This window comes from Zeugodacus cucurbitae, chromosome 5 (genome assembly GCF_028554725.1).
Source record: "Zeugodacus cucurbitae isolate PBARC_wt_2022May chromosome 5, idZeuCucr1.2, whole genome shotgun sequence".
In the NCBI taxonomy this organism is placed as follows: Eukaryota; Metazoa; Arthropoda; class Insecta; order Diptera; family Tephritidae; genus Zeugodacus; species Zeugodacus cucurbitae.
In genome coordinates, this window is record NC_071670.1 from 30,586,908 (window position 1) to 30,608,007 (window position 21,100).

Consider the following 21,100-nt stretch of genomic DNA (forward strand, 5'->3'; position numbering starts at 1 on the left):
TTCATTTCATCAAGGCCTAGATATTTTGCTAAAATTCACTCTGAACTTATTGTGGCATGATAGGTGACAATTGTATATTTTATATTGGTATCAGACTTAGTAATAATTGATTCAGATGTTTAAGTGATCGGAGATCATCGGAGAATTTATTCTTACCTTAGCTGCTAAACAATAGATCCGTAAGATATTGAGTTGTTTAGAAAGTCTGAAATATACGAAGGTAAGAGTAGTTGTTAATATAAATTAAAGTAATGGAAACTTTGAGTATTGAATTTAACAAATTTAATTGTAACATGAGAAGTTCGTTCATCAGATTTCTTATAATGTACAAGCGGATCCGACTGGTATTTCAAGCTCTTTATGATATTAATCAAAGTATGAAATCAAAGATAAATAATAAAATAATTTAACTATTTTTTATTTTGAAATAACATCAACTGTTCTAAAAACAATTGAATCAATACTGTTTGTTTAATTTTAACAACGTATTTGACCTCAGCACCATCTGTTGGGAGGAACTGGAATTAATATGGAATTGAATTGAAGGTTTGGTATCTGTGAGATCCAATATAAAACATTTCCCAACCAAAAACAAATAAAATTCTTGTTTCAATTTCGCACTGAAAAAAACACTAATTACATATGATTTTTATAATTCATAGAGGGTGCGTTCTATTTTTCTGAGTTTGACCGCAGCACCCTCTGTTGCGACAAACTAGAATTAAAATGGAATATGATTGAAAATTCTATACAGCGACAGTGGCGCAATCAATCGGAACCAATATGAAACATATATATGCAATACTTTATAAATTTCAAATTAAATAAATAGAATATTTAAATTGAACATAATTTTAAATCTAAACCATTCTCGAATCCACCAGAAGACACACCAACAATTTTATATAAATCGGTCCAGTCGTTTGGGAGGAGTTCAGTGAAACATACAAATGTAATAAACATATATAAAGAAAATAATATAAATTCAAGTTTTACCACTGATAGATTTTGTGAAATAATGAAGGCTTATTTTACGTCAGCAGAGTGTTAAAACCCCCAACATTAATTTCATTGTACCAGACAAGTCGGTATTATAAAAAACCATTAAAATAAGTAATGACTTTATATTTATCAGAAATATCAAAAACAATGTTAACTTCCAAATGACATGAGTCGCAACCAAGCGTTACCTTTTACAGTACAAATTTCAGTATTTAGAGGATTAAGAAAGTGATTATCAAGTGTTTTTAATTCATTAATTTTATTACGTTTCAGCGCAGAAAGTGATAAACAAGTCATATCTCACACAAAATTAGAGAGCAACCACTCGACTGTGCTGTGTTAAAGTGCAATTACCCATGCATACATATGTACATATATACAAAAGCATACAAAGCATATAAAGCAAAAGGGACAAAGCATATAATGATTTATATAAAAGAATACTTCAGTTTAATTACATACAAAGCCATATAATCACAGTCGCTTACGCTTTTACGATGGAATGAGCCTATAGCAACACACTCACTGTACTCACGCACACCTTACGCATCATTATCTTCATTAGGGTATAGCGAGCTTTCTGAGTGGAAATGAAAAAAATCAGCTTAAATAGGGTGAAGGTGAAATCGGTAACCAAAATGTGGAACACACTCACATACGCACGGATAATGAGAAATTCTCGACAATAACATTCTCTACCTTCTATCTCTTATTTTTCCTCTACAGTGGCTGATCCTGTACGAGTATGTTTGCAATGAATATTCAAAGGCAGCAGAGAAGCTAATGTGCTTCACAGCTACTGTTAAAGTATCAACGCTTCAATGAGAAGTATGTTGTTATTTTCATTTCATCAAAAGCGGCACACAGCCTCATACGACTATATGGTTCATACCAAATGCATTCCAAGCCCTGTGAGGAGAAATTTGTTAACGCATGTATAAAATGACTTTTTTCCAACTGGGTGCAATGTGTTGGTATTTCACATCAGTTTATAACTGCATAGCTACAGGCAACGCGTATGGTAGACAGCGACCTGTACGCAAACGAATTCATCGCCATCCAAGGTAAAGACAGCACAAAATTAAATATTGTTCACCCTGGCAGCCAGTTGTTTACGTGCTTGTGCTAAAATTCTCGTTCACATTTCGCTTTAGTCTCCGTCATATTAAACGTATTTTGTTATGCACAACATTCCAGCTTGTTGCATGTACAATGACTTCTAGCTGTAGGTCATGTCCGCACACTTGTGTGTACTATAAGTGACAAGCATCTAAGTAATAACGCAGTTATTTTGTAATGCCGTTCGATTCATAGCAGTTATGTGTTAATTTATTATGGCAGTTGCGTGTATATGCAGGCGTTTGTGGGGTTAACCTTGTCGCGGAAATCGTTCAACTGCACAATTCAAACGTTACGTATACGACACGGCGCACACAAATTGCTAGAGCTTAACGATATTAAGAATTAATCAAATTGTTTTGTAATTTAGTGTTTTGTGTGTTGTCAATCACTTGTTTGAGCTTGTCTAGTTTTTTAAATAGATTTAAGATTTTATAACTTATTGTTAGGCTTAAAGTAAAAGCAGATTCAATAAATAAAGAAATATTGAAAAGAAAAAAAAAAGTGTTTTTGTCGATATTTCAAGATTATATAAATTAAATATTATTTATTAAAAATGAGCTCTCTCTCTCTCTCTTTCTTACTGCATGCTTATTGTGGCGCCATAGTGTTTAATTAAAACTAATAAATTTGAAAATAAAAAATGTAATTTCACTAAAATTTAATTTCATATATTTAAAATGGAAAATTCTCAATAATATACCTATTATTTTTAACAAAAGTGCTCGATTTTATGCTTTCACAACACTGCTTACCAAAAAAAATTTAATTTTTCAACCTGTCAATTATTGTTCCTGACACAATTTTGTGCACTACAAAAATAAAGCTTGCAATAATAAACACATTTATAATAAAACAAGTTGGTGGAAAACAAATTGTTAGAAAAAAACTCTCATACTTTTAGATCAACGCAAAAAATATTGAAATTTATTGTATATCTATATTTACAATTGCACAATAATTTACTGTGTCAATAGCTAATATATTCGAGCAATATCAGTCAGCCAATACCGGCAAACCTTTAATATGGCCTCGTTTTGATTTTGAGATAAACTAAATAGTCCTCACTGATACTTTCCACCTGGCTGAAATACGATCAGTAATCGCATTCTAATTACTGTTATTTCAATATAGTTAATAGCAAGGCTGTATATAATTGTAGATAGCGCATACCATAATCTGCTAGGCGATTTGAAATAATCAATGCCAATCAAAAGCGCTGCATTAAAAGCTCTCACAGCAACGTGTGTACGAATCCCAACTGTAAACCGAATGTCAATAAAATATGGAAAACAGACGTAGTCGCTGTGTTAGTTGGTTGCTAAATTAAATGATTTCAATATTTTTTGTGCAATTATTTTAGTTTGTGTTGAATCAATAGCGGTAAATATTTGAAAACGAAAAAATACAAACACACAAAAAACGTTTTATTAATGAATTGCACGATATTGTGTATAAATTTGGGGGTGTTTTGACGCGTGAGTGTGCATAATCGCACAGGAAGTTGGCATTTTTGCCTACGCGCGCAAATAAACAATAACATTTATGAAAATATGAATTCAATTGTATTGTAGCGGCATTTTATGAGCTAAGTGAAATGTAGATATGTGTTAGTGACATATTCATTTTCACATAAAAAAGCTACCATGGATGAAACCTGTATGTAGGTATGTATGTGTGATGTATGCAACCCGTATATCCCGAACTAGCTGATAAAATTATAGTATGTAGTTTAATTATATATATGTATAACAACAAAAAATCTGTGTAACAAATAACCGTCAAGTTTAAATGCATTAAAAGAATTGTCAGTTTTTAGAAAAGTTCGAAGAACAATTGGATAAAAAATATTTGAACTGCAACTCCCACCTTTAAAAAACAAATAAATGTTGATATTAAAATATCAATCTCAAGCTGAAAAAGCTTTGAAACTGTGTTTCCACTTTAGTAATAGTATTATTATTGATAAATGTACATATTTACTATTTAGAAAACATAAAGTATCAAAATTACAGTTTATTTAATTTCCACATTTTTATACCCTGAACAGGGTATAACACCCAGAAGGAAGCGTCGTAGGCTCTATAAAGTATATACAGTCAAACCTGGATAAGTGAGAACTGGATTAGTGAGAAAACTCTATAAGTGGGAGTAATAGCTAGGACATGTCATTTTAAGCTTCCAAAACCTCTATTAGTGAGAAACAAAAACCTCTGTAAGAGAGAGTCGTTTTTGCCTCATAGACCTCCGTAAGTAAGACTGCTACTTATCTGGTCTCTATAAGCGAGAGACGAACTTTATTTATGACTCATTTTTAACTTTTATGAAACTTCCGACCATTGTTTTGTAATTTTTTCGTGGAATTCTATTTCGGGGAACTAAAAATGCTGTTACTCTATTTCGAATGGACACGTGTGCTTGTTTACCGTCCTGTTTGTCGGACTCACTCAGTTTATAGTTATCAATTGCGAAGGAAAGTTCTGCTCTGCATCATGTCAAAAAGAAAAATCAAAGTACTGTCATTAAGTGATAAGCTTAAAATAGTGAATTTCGTTTGAATCCAGAAAATCGCGGAATGAAATTCAGAGTGAGTTTACATATGTACATATTTACTACATTCGTACTTGCTGTGACTTGTTATTGCTGCGAACCTCTATAAGAGAGAAACACTACATATGTACGTGCATTAGTGAGAAACTCGGGTTAGTGAGAAACCTCTTTAAGCGATAATAAGATTGTGCTCCCTTGAAATCTCGCTTATACAGGTTTGACTGTATATATGTTAATGATCGATTTAGCCATGTCCGTCTGTATGTCCGTCCGTCCGTCTGTCTACGAACTAGTCCTTCAGTTTTTAAGATATCGTTTGGAAATTTTGCAGATGTCATTTTCTCTTCAAGAAGCTGCTCATTTGTCGGAACTGCCGATATCGGACCACTATAGCATATATCTGCCATACAAACTGAACGATCTGAATCAATGGCTTGTATGGAAAACTTCCGCATTTTACTACATATCTTCACGAAATTTGGTGTGAGTTATTGTTCATAGAAATAATTAAATCTCCGAAACAATTGTTCAGATCGGTTCACTATAGAATATAGCTGCCATACAAACGATCAACGGACAATGGCTTGTATGGAAAATTTTCGCAGTTGACGTGGTATCTTCACGAAATTTGACATGTATTACTGCTTAAGTTAATAATATAATCTCCGAAGAAATGGTTAAGATCGGTGAACTATATAACCTTAATGTTTCTAGCAAACAACCCGGTTAAAAAGAATTAGTAAAATGTTTTCTTTTTTTTACTTACTTTTTCTCACGTCTTTAGATTTGCTAAAACACATAGTTACTAAAAAAATGCACCTGCGAAGGGTATATTAGATTCGGTACAGCCGAAGTTAACGTTTTTTTTTGTTTTATATGGGGCATTCTCTGGAAAAAAAGTCACTTGAAAAAAAAGTTCTTTATTTTCTTTGGCAATGATATATCTTATAGTACATGTAAAACCTAAAATAAAACATATGGTTTTAGGAGCTTAGTAAAGAGCTTTAACAAAGAAAATAAGGAGATAATGCATGCCTGGAATAGTAACATAATTCCTTGGATATCATGGGACCACCAACGAAATCGATTTCACAATGGAACAAGATTGTCAAGTGGCTACCCAATGTGTGTCCGCTAAGGTTGTTTTGTTACATTATTCCTTCAAATATACCATTACATCTTTTTCAGGGGTGGAGAACGAAAGTCGGGTCAGCACTGAAAATGATTATATAGATATTTTATGCTAAAATAGTCGAATAATTGGATATATAAATTGAATCTACATCCATAGCCCCAATACCACCTTAGAAAATATATTTTTCGCTTAGTGGTCGTAGTTGTGATATTAGTATCTGATATTCCTGTTAAGGTATAGAATATGAAAACAAAATGCTCTTTCTTCAGTGAAAGGTTGAAGAACATATAGAAATTGCCTGTAGAATAGTTAGAATAAGTTCGATTATCATGAAAGTTTTTATACCCATAATTTACATTTAGTTTTCTAACGCGAAAATATGTTCTTTCTTCATAATTATAATACATTTTTTCAGAATTATAATTAAATATGTATATATATGTTTTTCCAAAAAATGCTTTAAGCTCACGATAAGTACTGGACGGTGCACAGTATAACAAAAGCTTCTTGGAAATTCTACTTTCATTTAGCAAAAAAGTATATAAACTTGACTTGTTGCAACGTGCCTTCATTTTGTAAATTTTTATTTGTTGTGAAGTGTGAATTTCCTCAAATTTCGAGCACATTATGTTTACAAGTTTATTAGATTAAAAGTCATAAATCCAAATAATACCTTTATTATTAATATTATAGGACGTCATATTAATTGACTCATCCATAAAAATGTGGATGATTTTTTAAATACTAAAAAAAAAAACGATTTACGACTTGATGTTACTCAAAAATGCATTTATTTAACATACCGCATGACTCATGCTTTTTTTGAATAATATAGTGTGTTTTAAAACGCATATAATTTAATATTATGACCATAAATTTAGTTTTATTATCAATATAATGCTTCGATATTAATAAATTCCAGTCGAGATGCCCAATCGAGCCGTTTAGCAGCAATTGGAGCTGTATGTCAACAATACATTAAAGATCGCACCAAAGTTTTAATACGAAAGAAAGCTGCTTGTTCACAATTGAAAGGAAACTTGTGAGAGTCAATGAATAAGCAAAACCAAATTATGTGATCATGCAAATTTAACTTTACAATTTTTTTTTTAATTTTTAAGCATAACCACGACACTGTGAGTCGCTTTGTAATCACCAAAAATGCTTTCGGAAAATAATCGCGCTGCGCCGGTTTGGTGTAGGAAAATTCAATCAATTTCGTTGTGACAAGTAAATCACGACTAGCACAACGAGCTAATAATGCGAAAATTCGTACAGGTAAAACAAGCAAACAAAAAAATGAAACGGAACGTTATTGGCAATATTTTGTTTGATGCAAAAAAGGTGAAAGCGTGTTGGCAGCGTAATTCCATATTGTTTACATTTTCATTATTACTATTTAGACATGTTTTCTGCAGAAAATAAAAGAAATCTGCGACGTTGCTCAGCGTGCTACCGAAAATAACAACAACGATAAAAGAGTTCACCTTTGCGCTACTATTTGCTCTTGATTTTACTCATGCACACACACATATAAATATATATTTTTTCCATATCTTCCAGTAAAAGCTGTTAATGCCTTTTAATGGAAAAATAAAAGACCGCTTACACAAATATGAATAAATATCGCAAAACAAACGCCAACCAGCCGCACTACTACTTAACATTTATTATTTAGATATATACACATTTATGTATTTATGTATGTACATTGCGAAGAGTGCGCGAGAGGGGATTGGTACAGCCTGCGATAGGCAAAATTATTTTTAATGATATTTGCGCAGAGATTGTTTTTGCCGCAATCGCTCGCTCCGACGCTTATCAACCGCAGCTGTCTTAAACATGCTCAACAACAACTAAATCATGCAAATGCACACACACACAAACTTTTGTCGCTCTTTATCGCTGTCAATCAAAATTGATTGAATTTTTTGCGGCCTTTTCTCCATTTTTTGTGCGCAACCCCCGAAAATTTATGTTTTCCTTCGTGCCACTAAATTACATTTTTTTGGCTGAGATAAACATAAATATTCCTCACGGTGACGTCACGTCGTGGAGGCCGCAAGCCGTAATGAAAATGTGGCGATAAATATTTTCGGAATTTATGTACTCCCAAGTGGCTCATCGAGGAAATAAGGTTACGAAAATGAGGGTTACTAGTTGGCATTGTTTTTCACATTTCTCATTCACAGAGTATTCGCAGTGGAGGGAAGGGATATAACTGATACAAGACAACTACTTTATCGAGCCTCTTAAAACCACTTGTTGAATTAAAGCTTTGCGGTGAAATATGATGGGTACAGATAGATAAGTGAAATATTTAATATTGGATAATGTTATTGTTTTGGCAAATAAATCAGAAGATAAGCACGGAAAGTTAGAATGCCATGAAGGCAAAGTTTAGTAGACTTTATAGATAACAAGCAAAGAAGTGCTAAGTTCATGTGTAACCGAACATTTAATACTCCCGCAATTTATTTATTTATTTTTATTAAGATAACACATAATTCTTCCCGTATATTCGGCATAGAGTCCACTAGAATAACGAAAATAAGTCTATATAATATATGGGGGTTGGGTTAATTCCTGGAGCGTTTTCAACCATTTTAGCCGCCAACCTACACCATACCCAAGATAACACTTTCACATAATTTTGATGTATCACATATTAACCGATATATACGGTGTAAAGTCCACCGGAAGTTTAAAATTCGTATATATGGTATATGGGGGCTAAGGGAAGTTTTGCCTGATTATGATAATTTTTGGCCAGAGGCACAATATTAGATTAAACGCATCTCATTTGAATTTCTTAAAATATCTGATATCTGATTCGCCACAAATTTTAAGTTATAGTCCGGTTTCGACTTTTGAAGAGGCTTTACCACGCTAGAAATACAGTGTATGTGCAAAGTTTCGTTCTGATATCTTCACTGATGCTTAATTTATATATTGTAAAGTTAAGAAATCAGATGGACTTCAAAATTTTGGTACAGTGAAAGTAGGCGTAATTTTCAAACTATATCATTGGGATGACAAAGAAATGTTATGAACGGTATTTCATTCCAGTAGTTTCCGATTTTTGGAGATATGTATATGAGTTGAATGATAAATGGTATTTGAATAGTAATAAAAAGCCCATAAGATACGGCATTTGGAGTAATGAAATGGTTAGTGGGTAGTAATTTCTGTGCTGAGATTTTTGTAGTCCTGAACTTTTATTATTCCAGCTAATTTTCAAAATTGTTATTCTTTTAAGTACTGTACCTACCGTTTTAGAGAATAGATCTTTTTGTACGGTGCTAGCGAGAACCGATTATAACTGAGTACCAACATTCCGAGACCATTTTTGTAGTACGATCTAATTTTTAGATCTCAGTTTTAGAAAAGTGTTTGATTTATCTAAACTTACTATTATAAAGAGGAAAGATTTGTATGTATGTTTGTAATGAATAAACTCAAAAACTATTGCGCCGATTTCAAAAAGGAACATCTTCTTCTTCTTAACTGGCGTAGAAACCGCTTACGCGGTTATAGCCGAGTCCACAACAGTGCGCCACGCATCTCTGCTTTTGGCGGTTTGGCGCCAATTGGTAATACCAAGTGAAGACAGGTCCTTCTCCACCTGGTCCTTCCACCGGAGTGGAGGTTTCCCTCTTCCTCGGCTTCCACCAGCGGGTACTGCATCGAAAACTTTCAGAGCTGGGGCACTTTCATCCATTCGAACAACATGACCCAGCCAGCGTAGCCGCTGTCTTTTTATTCGCTGGACTATGTCTATGTCGTCGAACAACACATACAGCTCATCATTCCATCTTCTGCGGTATTCGCCGTTACCAATGTTTAAGGGACCGTAAATCTTCCGCAAAACCTTTCTCTCGAAAACTCCTAGTGCCGTCTCATCGGATGTTGACACCGTCCACGCTTCTGCACCATAAAGTAGGACGGGAATGATGAGGGACTTGTAGAGTTTAGTTTTTGTTCGTCGAGAGAGGACTTTACTTTTCAATTGCCTACTCAGTCCATAGTAGCACCTGTTGGCAAGAGTGATTCTGCGTTGGATTTCAAGGCTGACATTATTATCGGTGTTAATGTTGGTTCCTAGGTATACGAAATTATCTACAACTTCAAAGTTATGACTGTCAACAGTGACGTGGGAGCCAAGACGCGAATGCGCTGACTGTTTGTTTGATGACAGGAGATATTTCGTCTTGTCCTCGTTCACCACCAGACCCATTCGCTTCGCTTCCTTATCCAGGCGGGAAAAAGCAGAACTAACGGCGCGGGTGTTGTTTCCGATGATATCAATATCATCGGCGTACGCCAGGAGCTGTACACTCTTGTAGAAGATTGTACCCTCTCTATTTAGTTCTGCAGCTCGTATTATTTTTTCCAGCAATAGATTGAAGAAGTCGCACGATAGTGAGTCACCTTGTCTGAAACCTCGTTTGGTATCGAACGGCTCGGAGAGGTCCTTCCCGATCCTGACGGAGCTTTTGGTGTTGCTCAACGTCAACTTACACAGCCGTATTAGTTTTGCGGGGATACCAAATTCAGACATCGCGGCATAAAGGCAGATCCGAGGCCTGTGTTTCTTATTCACTGGTTATTCGTTTTTATGTGGTGGGTCCCAAGCCCTACGCACAACCGCATAAGCGGGATTCGCCTTCTCACTTTAGCTCGCTTCCAGACGGATGTCTGTTGGCTACCCAGAGGATACTTGGTCTAAGACCGGAAGTTGTGAGCTGCTTGAGCCACATGTAAAAGAATCGTTCCTGGCCACTCCCAAGTGAATGGCAGTCAGAAACTTTCCTCACTTACGTGAACTTCTACATATGACTCCATCCTCCAAAAAAAAGGAACATAGGCTATATTTATTGCTAGAATCTCAACTTTCTGGAAATAGTTCCCAGGTGAGGGTATTAAAAAGACTCTGTGATGGAGAATCTTAATCTGAAACTGAAAATCGTCATGCAAATAATTCTCTTCGCATCGCAATCGCGTGCCAGAGAGTCGAGTAACGAGTGCTCGCAGCTGCTTGCTGAACAAAATTCCAAAACCTGCGTACGCGCTTAAGAGTCGAGTACGGAGCGTGTGCTGCGGTTAGAAGAACAAAATATTAGAAATTTAAAATCTCGCACTAGGGTGTCGAACTCTGAGCGTTCCCAAAGTCTGCATAATCAGAGAGAAAATGAACGGTCACCAAAGACTAGAGGTCGTAATCAAGTTTTAGCTCATTGCAAATAAAATATAATAATGATCGAATTTTCCTCATTTTACTTTTTTAAAATGGTCCCATGCAAGAAACGGAAAAGTACATACATATGTATGGGAGAGTGTGCATAAGTGTGTAAAAACTTATAACTTTTGAAATGTTTGTTTAAGCCCGTTCGAAACCGAAGTGGTCTGCTAGTTTATACTAATTTAGATGTTGCCAACAACATGTAACTAATGAACCAGGGATACAAACGACTTTGTACTTTTTATCACTTAATATTTGAGTTGAGACAATTATATATCTGTCCTAAAACAAATTTAGCTAAGCCCATTTTAATTCGAGCATGAGAGGTTTAAATACGAAAGTTTGTTTCACCTAGCGCAGAGCCCAGATAACACTCACGAAAATCATCTCATGTAAATCTCAATACGTATCAATTTCTAATTTAATATGAAGGCAAGATTTTAAACAGCTGTCGAGGTTATAATGACGTCGTACTAACGATCTTCAAGTTTCTTGATGACGTTTCTTGTTGACAATCCAAAGGTGTTAACCTTACTCAAACTGTCATACGAAACTATAATCTGTAGCCTGTAGTGGATGATAACTCAGTGTATGGTAGATACCACCCCGCTTGCCCTACCCTAAAGCCAGCCTATCTTAAGCAGTGAGGATTAACCCAGAACATATGCACTTAATCCTAGTGGCTCTTCTAGAAATTATACGAGCTTTTCAGCTAGTCTGCCATCTAAACGTCTATTTAAAACCTCTCGTGTATTATTATAAGTTTGTAATTTCACGACAATACCGATTCAAATTATTTAAGCGAGCAGCTTTTAATTTATGCCACAAATAAATATCTCACACGAAAAACTTATTTTAGACGATTTAACATATGAACTCAGTTGGACTATACCTATTAAGCCATTTCGACTACAAACTTCCGTTAGACCGCCACAACAAATTAGTACAAATTCGCACATCCAAGCTAATAAATAAAGTCCATCTGAGAAAAAAACGAAAACGTAGACCAAATTTATACATTCATGCGGCAACAGCATTTAAGTTGGTTCATTAAAAAGCCGGTCCAAGTTAAGCGGCAAACAGCTGGTACAGCAGTTGATTTAATACTATTTGAAATTTACAATTTTAAATAGAACTTTGCTCATTTATAACAATTTATGTATTTTCTGGCAAAAGCGTGAGCAAACACTGCACAAGCAAGTGTCCAATTAAGCTGCTTTCAAGCATGACATAAAAAACTAAAAAGTACCAAGCATAAACAAAAAGGATGCAACTTTCACAGAACGTGGTAATTGTGTACATATATGTGTGATACGTGTGTCAGTGTTTGCTTAGAAAGTTTGGAAACCAAAGCGAAAGTAAATGGAAAATTGGAAGAGCAGATTTTTTAATGCATACATTAGCAAATATTTAACCAATTCACAGCACTCCCTTGCTACATATATGTATACATATATATTCTCATATTTATGCATAACCTACAGTGAAAATAAGTAAACTACCTTCCAAATTAATAACCCTAGTGGCCCTTGTGGACATTATAGAAGACTACTCATTGTCCGTGCAAACAAATACTGCCTTTGGATAAGTTCAATGCACGTCTATTGTCTTCTCAGTTCATGACTGATTTAGATCGATTTACCATCGAAAATAAAAATCTTATTTTACTACATTAATTTTTAATCGAATACAAAATGTATAATAGCTGATCGTTAAACGAGAAAGTGTGAAAAGACTACTCAATAAAAGTTTATAATTTCACATCTTAATAGATCGGTATTTGTAATTGGTATAGGTCTGTTCTTTTACAGACTAGTTCCGTTCCAACCTAAATTCTCTTTAAGAACTAGTTTACTTTGCAACTGACCGAATTTTACTAAAAACTCTCCAGTTGCAAACTATTTTGATGTCTCACTGTCGATTGTTAGTATAGAGGAGGAGGAGGAGGGACATGGCATTCCATAAAACCATTTGTGGGTGTTCGCGCGTCATATTGATTTTATAGCTGCTTGCATATTATCAACGAATTTTCAACTAAGCTGGTGAATTCGCCTGTGCAGCCTATTTGAACGAAATGTGTTTTTTTTTTCTCCACTTCTTTGTTGTTGTTTTTTGCGAATTTTTCACAGTCACTTATGCCACAGCTGTTGCCTTTGGCAGAAGTTATGGACGAAATATAGTTTCTACAAAAAGAACTAAAACAATAATGATATATTGAGTTGATAGAGTAAAGCAAAGGCGAAACTGCAAAAATATTTGCCACCGAGATTTATTTCAGTTTACATATGTATTTTAGAATGCTTGTGCAAGGCGCCATGAGTGCCCAAAAAAGCAATACATGGTAAACATTATGTAAATAACATTGATGAAATATGATTTCCACATATTTAAGCATATGGTCATTTGGCTCTTTATTATAATGGAATGTTAATGGACAAAGTAATTTTAAGAAAATGTATTCAATTGGAAACACTCCTTCAGTTTTTTATAAGAGGTCAAGTACTTTTTTGGAGAAACTAATTTACACAAAGCACGATTGATGAAGGATTGACGAGGATTTAATAAATTTTTACCATTTAAACTGTTGAAGTCTTTTTTAAGAAATTAAAATATTCTCTAGTAATATGAAATTTAGAATACTCAAAGCAATTATTTAAAAAAAGAGATACAAATTTGATTATTTCACATTTCAATTTTTCTAACATAGATTTTTGTGTTTTATTATTTCGATTATCAACTGAAATTATTGGATTATAATAACTAATGTTTGCCACATAAACTGCTAATTATATTGAAAATTATACGATGTACAGGAACTTCTTCTTAATTTTTTTTTATTTAATACCAATAATCCATTTCAAAAATATGTCTGACTTCTGATTCTGATTCTTCTTTAAAACTATAATTATATGTTACCAGCGGACCCGATTAGAAAGTATTAGTCGATATTTTTATTTTGAAAATAGATTTAATTATTAATTATTATATAAGTGGTGTATTGGTATTAATAATTATGTTTTGAACCATTCCATGACGATAAGGAAGAATATGAACGAGGAAAAAGATAAGATCATATAGTAATAGTAAGAACTTTTACCGAGCTATTATAAATCTCCGGCTAACAGGATGCTACTAAAAAGCCGCAAGTATAAGGCAAAAGTAAAATCTTTTTTGAATATTTCTTTTAAATCTGGAAATCTTAAAACTAAGATAATGCTTTGAAAACATCAGAAAAACTGCATTTCAAGAACATTTCGTGTTTATAATGCTTTTCTATTATTTTCGAGCAATAAAACCACAAATCTCATCTTATATCTACTTATGTGTCTTCTCACATTTAATATTGCACGAAATCTGTTTCTTACTTAAAGAGGCACTTCTTATGACACGTGCAAATGCACTCACACTTTTTCCAAGACACAAAGACTTAAATACAATATAACGTATGGCAGACCAAAACCTGACACTTATCCATTTCACACGCAAGCATACTTCTTGCGCACATGAAGACATTACACACCCAGTTGCAATTGTAAATGTTTTTATGTTGGTCTGATTTTTTATGCCACGACAAGCTGCTTGCTCGGTTGACTAGCTGCCTGGTTTTCGCTTGTTATTGCCAACCTCCGCTTTTGCTATGTGTCGCCTAGCAGTAGTTCGCATAGACGACAATGGCAAATCTCACACGTTTCGTGCGCTGTCTGTGCAGATTGCAAGAACTTTGTTACTTGTTCGTGTAACTTGTTATAGCAGTGACTGGTGGCTGGTGGCTGGTACTGTCGTCAAATTTTTCTTTACTCTTAATGGTATCTTTAGGTTAATGTTTGTTTTGAGCGAAACTTTTGCTGTTGACATACGGTGACATACGCATACACAGGACGTACATATCATGGAAAATCTTCGTAGCCATTGGGTTGTCTTTAATTGTGTTTTTATGCCCGCCTTGGCACACGTGGTAAACGTGGTGCATACGTACAAATATTCGTATGATTAATATGTTTGTAAAGACGATTTTATCATGTTATACATATGTATATTCCGGCCGCACGCATGCATTTTACTCTTCCAAAAGTATATTTTGCCTTATACAAATATGCGGGAAATAATGGGCTGAATCTTGTGTGTAATGTGTGTTAGTAGAATTCTCGCTTTTTATGACCCCCAAGGGAGAAGGTGAAAGTTTTTCATACAGCATATATTTACAGTTTTATTACAACTGTCATAAGAAATGATTTTATGGTATTGGAATGAGAAAGAAATATCGAGGTGGATTTAGCACATTCAGAAAAGAACTGGAATTTTCATAGATCACTTGTCCAAGGAATCCCATCACGTGTGATGAAAATTTAATTATCATAATTACATCGATATTTTAAAATTTTTTTAGTTCCGTGTCTTTTGAGTTCCGTTTCTTCCAAATCTAACAAATTGTCTGTACTAATTTACTAAACAGTACATATAGCTTTTGCTTTGTTTAAACATTACTTCACAGCTACCATAAAATTAAGTAGAACTGGACTAGACACAAGGTTAAAGAAAAGATAGAGTCTCAAGTTAGTATGGATGTTAAAGAATAGAATAATTTGAATGAGTGCCCTTCGTAAACTCTAAATAAGAATTGTCATACAAACTTGATGAGGCAAGTAAGAAAAATAGAAAGTTCGCTAGTTTTTATTCTGTCTCGATGTAAAGGGTGATTTTTTAAGAGCTCGATAACTTTTTTAAAAAAAAAAACGCATAAAATTTGCAAAATCTCATCGGTTCTTTATTTGAAACGTTAGATTGGTTCATGACATTTACTTTTTGAAGATAATTTCATTTAAATGTTGACCGCGGCTGCGTCTTAGGTGGTCCATTCGGAAAGTCCAATTTTGGGCAACTTTTTCGAGCATTTCGGCCGGAATAGCCCGAATTTCTTCGGAAATGTTGTCTTCCAAAGCTGGAATAGTTGCTGGCTTATTTCTGTAGACTTTAGACTTGACGTAGCCCCACAAAAAATAGTCTAAAGGCGTTAAATCGCATGATCTTGGTGGCCAACTTACGGGTCCATTTCTTGAGATGAATTGTTCTCCGAAGTTTTCCCTCAAAATGGCCATAGAATCGCGAGCTGTGTGGCATGTAGCGCCATCTTGTTGAAACCACATGTCAACCAAGTTCAGTTCTTCCATTTTTGGCAACAAAAAGTTTGTTAGCATCGAACGATAGCGATCGCCATTCACCGTAACGTTGCGTCCAACAGCATCTTTGAAAAAATACGGTCCAATGATTCCACCAGCGTACAAACCACACCAAACAGTGCATTTTTCGGGATGCATGGGCAGTTCTTGAACGGCTTCTGGTTGCTCTTCACCCCAAATGCGGCAATTTTGCTTATTTACGTAGCCATTCAACCAGAAATGAGCCTCATCGCTGAACAAAATTTGTTGATAAAAAATTTCGAACCGAACACTGATTTTGGTAATAAAATTCAATGATTTGCAAGCGTTGCTCGTTAGTAAGTCTATTCATGATGAAATGTCAAAGCATACTGAGCATCTTTCTCTTTGACACCATGTCTGAAATCCCACGTGATCTGTCAAATACTAATGCATGAAAATCCTAACCTCAAAAAAATCACCCGTTACATATATTGAAAGAAATAAGATAGCAAGTTTACAGAATTTATAATAAATACGAATTCTATGCAATAAATTTAAAATTTGACCCAACTAAATTATTCGGACAATAAACAACAAATTACAATTTTTCGAATAATGTACGCTCTGCAATAACTCGTCGCCAGAGAGATGCATCAACGGAAGCTATACGTCAGAGATTGCAAACACATGAGAGAAATAGATAGCAGATACTCATATACGGTGTTTGACCTCCTCATTAGCTGCATGTGCAAGTGCTAGCTAGTAACTGTAAATACACTGATACACAGTTAAGGCCACGTTGTGTTGCTACCGGCTTCGATTGTATTATAGTTTTTATGATTGTACAAATATCGTGTATCCATTTGAACTACAATTACTTCACCCTTCACATTACATAAGAAATAAATTAAATGCTTTCGCATTTCGCGAAATTAACACCTTCAATCAATGTCATTCACAATGCACTCGAAAAATGTTTTCAGCATTACAATACACACATACACACATACACACATACACATTCCCACATTCAATTGTGTGAGTAAGGCAGTAATCACTGTCGTTGCTTTCTTCACAGAATTCTACCATTTCTCCACTCTTCCTTCTCTACTGCTTCAACGCAGAAAACAATTAATTTTCTAACACGCAAACAATGGTCCACTTGCAACTTTTGCAGATTTTTAGGACTTCTGTTACGGATGATAGATGTCAACCGCGCGGCATCTGTCGAGATTGGCATTGTGGTTGTGGTAATGTTGGTTTGGAGACCTTCATTAATTTTTCACACTCAAATGTGTATACTGCTTCTTATCACATTTGCGAAATTGCAAAAATAAATACACAATGCTCAGCGACATAAGAATTTAAAGCTATAAACGGCGGCACAAATATGAAGTGTGGACATGAGAATATTTTATATTTTGATGCGCACCGTAAAATTTATAGAGTGTAAATTGTAAGGATTGACCACGCAACAAATGGAAAATAACCGCAGGCTTGTCTTGTGGTCATATTGCGTTACTTGCAGAAAGTTTTTACGATACCAAAGGAATAAGGAATAAACGACGAGTAGAGAATTCTGCTGGGCGCAGCAGGTATTTACATTTGAATAGGTTTATTATTTGCAAGTGGCCTATAAAATAAAAGGAAGTAGTTATTAACTCTTCAACTCGCTTACTTTATGGCATTTATAAAAATTTACGACTTTGCACATTATTACATTTTTTCATTTCATTTCATGTTCATTTCAGAGTGTTTTGTGGAGCCCAGAGCATAAAAAGTTAAAAAACGCTTCTTTTTGAGTGCCTTTCCGACAATATGTGCAGGAGTGATATAAATAATTGAAAGTAAATAAAGTGCATTTCAAGGATATGGATATTTCTTACAAGTCCCATTAAAATTAAACTTAATACTTACACCTCAGTTATGTAAGGCTACTAGCGGGTGTATAGTAGCCGCGGGGCAGGTGTATACCTTTACATATATGTATATATGAATTATACAAGGATACCACAGTTAAGTAACTGAGAAGCTCTTTTTAATGTTTATTATATATGACTACCATTTCTTGTTATAGCGAACCACACGCAGAATTCTATAATAGTAGCCAGTATAAGTAGACCGGATTCTATACACCAGTAGCCCTATGCACCAGTAGCGTATATCAATTTTCACTTAAAAATCACTACAAAATTACCCCATTACAATTTAATAAAACTTCAATATGATTTATTCAATATAACCTAGGTATGTACATCAAAATAATTAAATTATGTAATAGTTGTAAGTTGTTACAGAAGAGCTATACAATCGAATCGCAAACTATTAAATTAAAATTTCGTTTAAAGTAGCTGTTAAAGATCTCGTACTATGCAATTATATATAGTACGTGAATATTAACAAAATTGAAATATTTTAATTTAAATTGTTCTATAAATTGCTTTTAAATGTCGACTCCAGTTGAATTTTTTTAACACCTAACGGCAAAGCATTTTACAAGAGTAGCTCCCACATTATTATCAACTTATACTATGAATATGAAAATACGAAGTATACAAATTTTTGGTCGAATATTCTTTCTAGTGGAACTTCATACTAGTCAGAAAACATACCAGACTGTAACTAGAAAATACCCCCAACATTCAGAATCATCTCTACCAAAAATATAATTATTTAGACAACAATCAATACTACATTATCCAACAAAAATTTGATAACTATGTTATCAATGGAAGCAAATATGTCAAATATATAATAATAATAACCTCAAGTCTGGTTATTAGTTATTACTAGTTGTCTCACTAGTTAACATAGAAACACTTTCCTACCTTGTATACGACCTTAAATATTACCTTCCAATAAATAAGTACTGAAAAGTTAAGTTTAATACACTCAAATGAAATTTTAAAAGACTGGTACTTTCGAAGCAATAATAACCATACTAACAATTTTTACGAAAAAAAAAAACAAATAAATATACCACAACCGTATTGAGAGTTTTCAACATTTATATGTATGGGTGATTCCTGGATTTCTCTCAACATAAATCCTCGTGTTTCAATTTCTACAGAAAAATCAAAAAGAACGCGTTATGGGAATTTTACCAATATCATCATCCTAAACTGAAGATTGTATGGATGATTTGAATTGTGATATTTTATACTTATCCAATAGCAAACTTCTTCCGAACGGCTGGATTTGGTCAACATTCCATTTGGGACGACGTCATCGTCGTTTGTCAATTTGTTTGCAGAAATATTAATACATATATATATACATTCAAATGTTACTATGACAGATAATAATGAGGTGGACGATGGATGATAAAATATGACTTCGAGCGCCATTCGAAAATTATGTCCTTTGCAATTATAAAATCCTAATATTAATTAATTGATAAGTAAGCACTAAACAGATTAGAACCTCTTTTCACTGAAACAAATAAGCAAACACCTTTATGCGAATAAAATAATTAAAGGTGTGTATAAATATATAAAACTTTTTTTTTAATTTTATGTTTTATTAAAAACTTATATAACTCGAAGTTTTTTATAGATTATGGTGATCCGAGTTAGAAAAGTTCAACTGTGTATGGCTATGGTTTTGCTAAACAAATTAAACTGACGTCTAAATCTAAATTTAAATATTAAATAACTAATAAATACATTTGCTAGTTAACCAGCAACCCAGAAAGGGCTAAAATACACAAGGGTTTAGATCGTAGTTTGGTATAATTTCAAAATAAAATGTCCATTGTTTTTCCATGAATATTCGTTAGTTTTCTTTGATATATTATGGTAAATAATCAAGCTTAAATTCTCCTTGAACTAAAACTATATTTTTAACAATGCACACAATTAAATTCTTATCAAATTTTAATAGTTTTTAGTGCGCTTTTTTCTAAAAACTCTCCTGGAAACATTTGAAAATTTTAATTACTTTGATTCAGCACAAAACAAACAAAAACAACAAAATGTTTCTTTATTTCATATTATTTGGCATATTTTATACATATATATTTTCCCAGAGTTCGTAGATGGAACATAGGACCTCATATTTTTCTATTATTAGTTTTTGGTACTTCTGACTTCCAAGCAACCGTTAACAAGAATTAAATATGTTCGCTTTAACATCAATAGTAATTTGTCACTTACCACTAGTTAGTTGCCGTAATCCACAAGTACATGTTTGCTTAATTTTTAAATCCAAGAATTATTTGCGCTGACATTTATTAACCACAAAACGCAATAACAGTAAATTATTCCACAGATTTTTTAATTTACAACTCATTTATACACAAACACTTATTTATATTTAGTTTAAAAACTCAGTATTAATTAATGTAATAGCTATAACAATTTGCAATAGCTATAACAATTTTCACACACACACAAAATTATATGTTAAACTAACGGTTTTCCGTTCAAATGCTTCGTTTTTCGAATTTAAATATTTCTGTTATTGTATATAGACACTATGCACTATAAGCAAACATATTATTTTAAATTGCTTGCATTAACCACTTAGCCACAACTAAAGAATTGCTGCTGCATGCGACCGAATGCCGCTAGAAACCCGTTTCAACTGAATCAAAACAATCGCACACCGTTGATTTTATCGTTCAAAACAAAAGTGTGGCAAACCCCAAAAAGTAGCCGTTGCTGTGTGATTTGTTGAGTGTCGAGCACGAAGCAGCCTAACAGCGAACAACGAATGCCGAGCGCTTCCACAATAAGCTTAGTGGTAACAGTTTCTTATCACAAATGCTAGGCGCGAGTCACAGCTGATTCAAAGTGCTCCCGGTTTCAGTGTTCGTGGAGAAAAAAAATACATAATTTTCCTGGGGAAATTCAAGAACAATTTTCTCAACCTACTCTGCTCTTTTTATCCACTCTCTCCATCCGCAATTGTTCC

General features: G+C 33.9%; 1 protein-coding gene across 3 annotated transcripts in view; it reads right to left on the minus strand.

Moving 5' to 3' along the window:
* LOC105216462 (sex peptide receptor) overlaps window positions 1-20,864 on the minus strand; it is a 105,471-nt gene extending 84,607 nt beyond the window's left edge. For 2 of the 3 annotated variants that reach the window (XM_054232591.1, XM_011190956.3), the window contains exons 1-2: window positions 20,341-20,864; window positions 157-205 (exon numbers count right to left, since the gene is read on the minus strand). The gene's annotated coding sequence lies outside the window, so the exon portion shown is untranslated. The remainder of the gene's footprint in view (window positions 1-156; window positions 206-20,340) is intronic. The other variant, XM_011190957.3, reaches the window with a different exon arrangement.
* Window positions 20,865-21,100: the final 236 nt, after the last annotated feature.